This window comes from Trichoplusia ni, chromosome 12 (assembly GCF_003590095.1).
Source record: "Trichoplusia ni isolate ovarian cell line Hi5 chromosome 12, tn1, whole genome shotgun sequence".
NCBI classification, from domain to species: domain Eukaryota; kingdom Metazoa; phylum Arthropoda; class Insecta; order Lepidoptera; family Noctuidae; genus Trichoplusia; species Trichoplusia ni.
Genome location: NC_039489.1, coordinates 78,268 through 86,183, shown reverse-complemented (window position 1 = coordinate 86,183; position 7,916 = coordinate 78,268).

The following is a 7,916-nucleotide window of genomic DNA, read 5'->3' as shown; positions in this document are numbered from 1 at the left end:
GCTTTATTAAATTCGCAAGTATGTATGTCGTATACAGCACAAAGCTCACATTCTTCGTTGCCCAGAGTGGCGAAGGAAATGTTATGGCTTTTTACAACTCTTCGGTATACTTCGTTGGAGCATGCAGAGTCTGGGTATATTTTGTTGAAATCGCAATGCATCATAGTGATAGTGATATCGCTGGGTAAATACAGACGATGTGGGCCATGTTCACGGCGGTAATGCGATATTGCTGGATTATACGTCATTATGTGTGAAGTTATCAAGATTAAAATGGATTTACTTACTCGGTCTCTGCGCGTGAGCCATTTTTCACTTAAATATCACTGATTTGACATATATGTCAATTCGAAAATTCTAGTCTATACTGCCGTCATAAGACAAAAAGACGTTTCTACATGAAGTACGAAACCGAGAAAAAAAATGAAACGTGTTTCAAAAATAAAAAAAATTGCTGTGCTTGAAGAAACAAACCAAATTATTATTTTGTGATGCAAAAGTATGAATTAGGGTTCGATCTATCAGGATGTAATATGTAATTATAATAAAATATATTTTTCTACTAAATAAATTCATTTTTCCTTTTCTTTTTAGTGAAAAAAATGCAATAAAATACGTGATACTACAATGAAAGGGCGCTTCTGGTTAGAAACGTCCTTTCAACGTAGTATTTGTTTAAACGTCTTTCCTGCTTAGTAATTATTAATAATTAGAGTAAAGCTGTCCAGAAGAGAAAGAAGTTTCTAGCCATTTGCTGCTTTTTTACTTAGTATACCAATGTCAAATTAACTAAAAAAAACATCTGCCCATTTTTAACCGAAGTAAATACTATTATAATTATGTATTAAATAAAACACAATGTAGGTATAAAAATCAGACTTATATTCTTTATTAGAAGTAGGTATCAAAAGTAGCAATCCGCCTCTCTCAACATAAAGTTCTCTTCTAAAATCAAAATAATAACTTTTAAGTTTGTACTAATTAAGTATACTAACCTACTTTAAATTAATAATAATAACAGCTTTGTAAGGAGTCTCTTAAAATTAGTCATGGTTTCACCATAGAAAGAGCAAAGGAAAGAACATAAACAAAAATGGAAATTAAAATCCTTAACGTATAAAGTTAAAAACTTCTAAAACAAAAAATATCTTAACATAAAGGTAAAATCTTCTAAAAACCGAAAAAAAATCTTAACGTAAAGCTCAAAACTTCTGAAAACAAAAATTATCTTATTATACACACGCCGGCACAATTAGGGGAACACTAAAAAAAGGTCGATTTTCTTTACAAAGTCAAGTAATACATATTTTTTTTTAGTTACACAATTATTAGTTGTACTCAACCTAACAAAACTAAATGTTTTAGTAACTCACACAATATTTATTCTTGAAGAATTTAACAAAATTACAAATAAATAACATGAAACGATTTTTCTTTATGATTGAAACCTGCCAAAAACTTTAAAGTTCACCCATAAAAGAAAATTTTAATACCGGGTATTGCCGCCACGGGCTCGAATTAAAGCCTGTATACGATTTCCCATGCTTTGGATAACGTTGTCGATCAGTTCTTGGGGCAAGTTATTCCACTCTCCCACTAACGCCGATTTAAGTTCTTCCACATTGTTAGGGGCTGGATTTCTTTGTCGAACCTTTCTTCCCAGGTAGTCCCACACATGTTCTATCGGGTTCATATCCGGTGATCGCGCTGGCCAGCCCATCTGAGTGATACCTACTTCATTAAGGTAGTCACTCACTATGCGTGCAGTGTGAGGCCGTGCATTATCATGCATGAAAATGAAATTTTCACCAATAGATGGAGCAAAAGGCATGACATGGGGTTCTAACACTTCTGTAATGTACCGCTGTGCAGTTAGCGATCCATTACTGATGGTCACTAGCTCCGTGCGGGCTCCCAAACATATGCCACCCCATACCATCACTGACCCTCCACCATACGACACAGTTCCAGTGAAATTTGTTTGGCGATAACGTTCCCCTCGATGTCTCCACATTCTTTCCCTCCCATCCACGAAATTTACACAAAATCGGCTCTCGTCACTAAACAAAACACGGCCCCACTCACTTGTCCAATCTCGATGCTCTCGAGCGAATGCTAATCTTGCTACACGATGAGCTACCTCGAGTTTTGGAGCCTTTGCTGGCACGTAAGAGTTTAAACCAACTTCATTTAACCGTCTTCTAACAGTCCTTTCACTGACATTCACATTACGGACTTCTGCTAAACGATTTCGGGTCTGAACAGCTGTTTGACGACGATTTCGTAAAGTCTGCATGACCAAGAAACGGTCATCTAAGGCGCTAGTTGCCCGATTTCTGCCCTGCCCTCGTCTGCGCACGTACGATCCAGTCTCCCTATAACGTCGGACGACGCGATAAATCACCGATGTCGATACACCCAATGCGCGACTGACTGAGCGATAGGTGTGCCCTTCCTCGATCATGGTTACAGCCCTGGCTGCAGAAGTTGCTGGTAAATCACTCATTTTGTATCGGAACAATGTGCACTATACAAATGTAAACAGTTAAATGACCTACAGTTCCCTTTAGCAGCATCCACTGAAGTTCTTATCAGAATGAGTAAAAAACGTTAAGTGAGCAAAATTTAAAAAACCCATAAATTCTTGTCAAAACACTTACAATAAGACTTGGGTGTACTTAAAGCAATCTGTTATGATGTTATTAACACTTAAACCAAAAGCTCTCATAGAAATATCCTACAATGTTAGAAAAAATCAACGTTTTTTTTGTGTTCCCCTAATTGTGCCGGTGAGTGTATTTGTATGTCTCTACCAGACCTCGGGACTATTAGAGTCCCGGATTTTTGGGAGGCGAACGTGGGGCCGAAGCCAACTCGCTGAAGCCCTTTTGAGACAACTTTAATGAAACTATTATTGATCATATCACATAATGACAGCCTCTTATAAATTTAGTCCTCATCAACTTGAGTGAGATCAAGGCTATTTTTATCGGTTGGCAGATTATACCAAAACGACTTCCTATTGTCTGGCATTAAGGGTGTCAGTTTTTGTATGATCGCTGACTTGCGCTCTTGAGTAATGCCTCTAAATTTATTATTTGGTTTTGATGAAAGTCAAGTGAATGTGTTTCTTCACTATGGAAAGCAGTCTTGTAGCTAATGACATGGGTGCCTCTAAAGAATGTTACTTCACACATATCGTTTAAATATTATGCTCGAGGGGAAGAATTTTGTAGTTTATAAGTAGAAGAGCAGTCTTCGAATTGACAAAAATCGCCCATATTCATCTCTTTCACGATAATGTTTGTTCTGGTGTTCGATACTGCTTGGCGAAAGTCTTCAAAATCATATATATGTTTCTTTCTCTTCATGGATTGTTCCACTTGATGATGGAATTCGTCTGCTGCCATGTGCGTGTGACCTACCTCTAAATATTTTAATGTAATAGTTTCGTAGCTGACTTCGACTGAATTGACTAGATAGAGCAAATATGAATACAAAGTCCAATTTTTATTTTGGGCTGCACAGTTATCTAACCATATGACAATGTTTTTCAGGTCCCGATTTGCCAGTAAAAAAGCTCTGAAGCAACTAATTATGTCACTCATTTTGCGACCAGCAATTGCTTCATGCCATATCGCAGCAAAAGTTTGTAAAGAATCGTTGTTTTTTTTGTCACCTATTGGCACAAAACTTTCGTTGAATACGATTACCCTCGGGCAAAACATTACAATTTTAAATTCATCAATGCGTGGAAGCATAATAACTTTTTCTAAATCAGCTGCAAAATAGGCAGTTTCCGTTTCCGTTTTCCGTACGCTATATGCGTTGTTTTGTGTTTCTACATCTTTTTTATATGCTTCCCTTGCTGATGTATATTTTTCTCGGTGCCGTTCGTAATCTCGACATTCTTGACAATTTCTATGTCTTTGCTCCTTGTACTCCGGATTGTGAATAAAAAACTTTTCACAGACCTCACATTCTTCATGCCCAAGTTTCGTAAAACATATGTTGCACTTCTTTACAACTTTTCTGTAGTATTCATAAGAAACCTGTTCGTGAGCAGGAGGATCCTGCAAATCATGTTGTTCACAAAAGTCTTGATACATTCTAGTCACTGTTAAATCAGATGGAAGGTATTTTCTATTTGGGGCGTGCTCTCGTCTGTAGTGCGATATGGAAGGATTAAAAGAATTTATATGCTCTACAACTTTTGTTTCATCAAACTTTTTTGGATTGGAATTGATTCCTCGCTTATCAACTGGAATGTTGTTAGTTTTAGTATATAAGGCGTTTCGTACCGATTTACCATTTTTTCGACTGTAGCCCAGCGTTTCAAGAAAAAAAACTTTGCAAACATTCACTTTGGTCCCTGTTTCATTGGTCAGAAAATATAACACGCTTGTATTTCTTGGAAGTTTTCTGTTTTCTTTGACGGTTTTTCTCTTAGGCTCTTCCTTGGACGTGTTGTTTATTATAAAATATTGTTGTTCTTTCCAAGACATATTTCTGAAATGATTATTTAGATGTTGGCGCGCTTCTTCTGTAAACTGGCTATGACATTTTTTTTTACATCCTACATTACACCCTGGCTTAAGTTGGTACTTAGATTCTATATCTTTCAGTCTTTTAATTTCTTTCCTCTGCGCTGGAGAGTTATCATATTTCTTTCGTTTTCGTAACGTCCCCTTTTTTGTGAGATCTTGTGGCGTGTCTTCATTGCTTGAGATTTCCGGTGACTCCGGGACAGTAATGTTCATTGGCTGTGAATTTGGAATGGTATTTGTAGATGAATCTTCCGAATCTTCTGAACATTTTGATGGATCTAAACTTGAGGGTTAAAAAATCCTTATCAAAAACTGAATCATCTGAATCAAAATCAAAGATGTTGTCTGAGCTGTTATGAAGATCTGCATCATTCAAAAAGGTATTTTCGTTAGTTGTACATAACGACAGAACATTATTATTGTCCTGGTTTGACTCCTGCGAAGAACTGGTTGATGGCACCAACGAAATTATTTTTGAGCATCTATTATGTCGCATTTTGGTCACACTGAAACAAACAAAATTGTTATAACAAACCACCGGTGTGGAGAAAAGAAATAATAAAACTAAATAATATTATCTAATACCAATTTCCTTATTTCACTTAACACTCTTGCGATCCAAATAAAATATATTTTGTCTAACCTAACAATGGCAAAATTATACATCAGCAAGGCACACAAAAAATATATTGAAAAACCGGTAACGCTCACGAAAAAGGACTCCAAAAAATTTACTAAGTAACTACGTATTTTAGGTAATCTGTGGTTTACTTCCTACAAAACTCATTAAGGTATCCCTAGAAAGTACCTAACTGTCTGTCTGTCTGTTTGTCTGTTACTCTTTCACGTCTAAACCACTGATTTTAATAAAATTTGGTACAGAGATAGAGTTGACCTTGAGAAGATATAGTTTTTATCCCGGACTTTTGAAGAATTCTTAACTTGGAAACGCGATATAACCAAACTCAATGCGGGCGAAGCTGCGGGCGGAAGCTAGTAAATATATAAACTACAAACTATTTTTAGTTGTTACTCAACGTTCTAATTAGAGAAAAAAGCGTTTTCCCAGGATAAGGTGTCGTCCTAATCAGTATAAGTATTAATTTCTCAAATATTTTTATTTAAAATTACGTATGCGGTATAGGTATAACTTACGTATTTATTTGGAAAATATTACCTGATTGCAATTTATTAAAGCTAATCTATCTATAATCTAACATTACTCATAGTAATGCTAAAATGTATATAAATTATAAGTTTAACTTACGTATAATCCGCAGTTTGAGCACAAAGAGTCGCGCGGCCGTGTGTTCAGTTGTCACTGACTGCTCGGACGCAACTGAACTAGTAGTATTCCATCCGCGAGCCCCACCACACCCCGCACACCTAGCAATACTAAGGAGAAAAGGCGCTACTGCCACTTACGCCTGCTTATTTTTTGTAATACTAAGCTAAAAAGGCGCATCTACACAGAAACGTCTTTTCTTCTTATGACGATGCAAATGTGCCTTTTCATTTTAGGATGAATCGAATATTTTGAAAACAAAAAAGGCGCTTCTACTCAAATGCGTCTTTTCAACTTACTGTACGTCAGAAATGTCTTTTCTTTGTAGTAATCTTTGATTCGAATCGTAGATACGTCTTATTTAACAGTTGGAATTTAAGGGTTCCGCATAATTTATGTACAATATAAAAATACTAGCCTAAGCCATTTTTTTTACAGATTTAGAATATGCATATAACTCAATTTCGCAAAAAATGTTAGATGCGTCTTTTTGTCTTATGACGGCAGTATAGTCAAAGGTTGCCAATGTAACTATCAGAAATAAATAAATGCGGACATCATCACATACATTGTTCTGAACCCAAAGTAAGTTGCTAAAGCACTTGTGTTATGGAATTCAGATACAACGAAGGTACCACAAACACCCAGACCCAAGACAATGTAGAAATGTGAATTTTTACTTTGACCCGACCGGGGATCGAACCCGGGACCTCAGAGCTAGCGACACCTTGAAACCGGTGCGTACGCCACTCGAAATTCAAATGAAACGTTGCCTCAAAAAATATGTCATTTAACTCTAGAAGCCCAATCAATCCAATCATATTTAACTAGCTATAAAGCCCAATCATACGTAAAAATGACGTGTAAAAGTAAAACTTCAGAGTTTCCTATTTTCTTCTGTTAATGAACTATATTTTTGTATGAGATATCATAATTTTAGTTTTAATTAATAAATAAAATACATTTTAAGTTAAAAATACTCTTTATTAATACAATTATGGCACTTTATTTAAATCTTAGAAAAAAATCAAGCCTCTTAACACATTCTCATAAAATTATGTAATTATAGACCAGAAGTCAGCCTTTTAGTGGTAAGTCTGAGTTCAAACTCATATATGAAAATATTAGGAAGAGTAAATTGAAAGTCTTTTGTATAAATTGACTTAATCATTTATTAAACATTGTTATAAAATTAACAAAAAATGCAAACTTGTTCATTAATTAAAAGAAAAGTACGATAAAACAAAATAAGGCACTTTTCACCGATGGTCGGCCGCCAAAAACAAGTACTCGGCCATATTGCCACCAGTTGTCAGCCTCTCTTGAGATCAATAGTTTCAAACATAGAAATTAAGAACATTATTAACAAACAATTACTCCAACAATCACAACAATCAAATCAGTTACACATAAATCAGTTAGAAATTTCTTCATTTATAAAGTTTTCAAGTTCTTTTTCACTTCTAAAAGTTTCTCGTCGATTAACAATTTTTTGCCGAAGCTTATCTTCTTTACAGGTCTCTGTTTCAGGTGTTTTGGGTGATAGAAGTATGTTACTGAGAATTTTAACTTTATTTGGTTTAAATTTCTCTAAATCACAGTCGGTCGTCTTTGCTTCTTCAGCAATGTCATTAAAATCTTTTAATTTCCTTTTCTTCGTGCATTTTACTCTCAATTCCTGAACAGAATCATCATTTTTCTTTTTAGATGTCTCCTTTACTTTACTCTTGGTTAAATTTATTGCAGATTTTTTGGTTTTTTTAATTTGTTTTTCCTTTCTTTAGTGTTCTTTTTCCTCTTTAATTTTTTGCCTTTGTAACTTTCTTTCCTTAATAGCATCCTTCTTTTTTTGTTTTTCTTCTTCTTTAGATATTTCAAATTGTCTCCACTCTGCAGAAGAAATTGCGCCAATTCTGTTTACGACTCTAGGAGTGGTAGATTTCTTTATTGGTGATGGTAGAATAAGATGTTTTCGTACAAAAGGTGATATTTTTGGAGATTTAACTTGTATAATAGAATCTGTCTGTATTTTGTCATCACGAAGTTCATTTCCTTGAATCAGAGAATTGTTATTTATATGTACT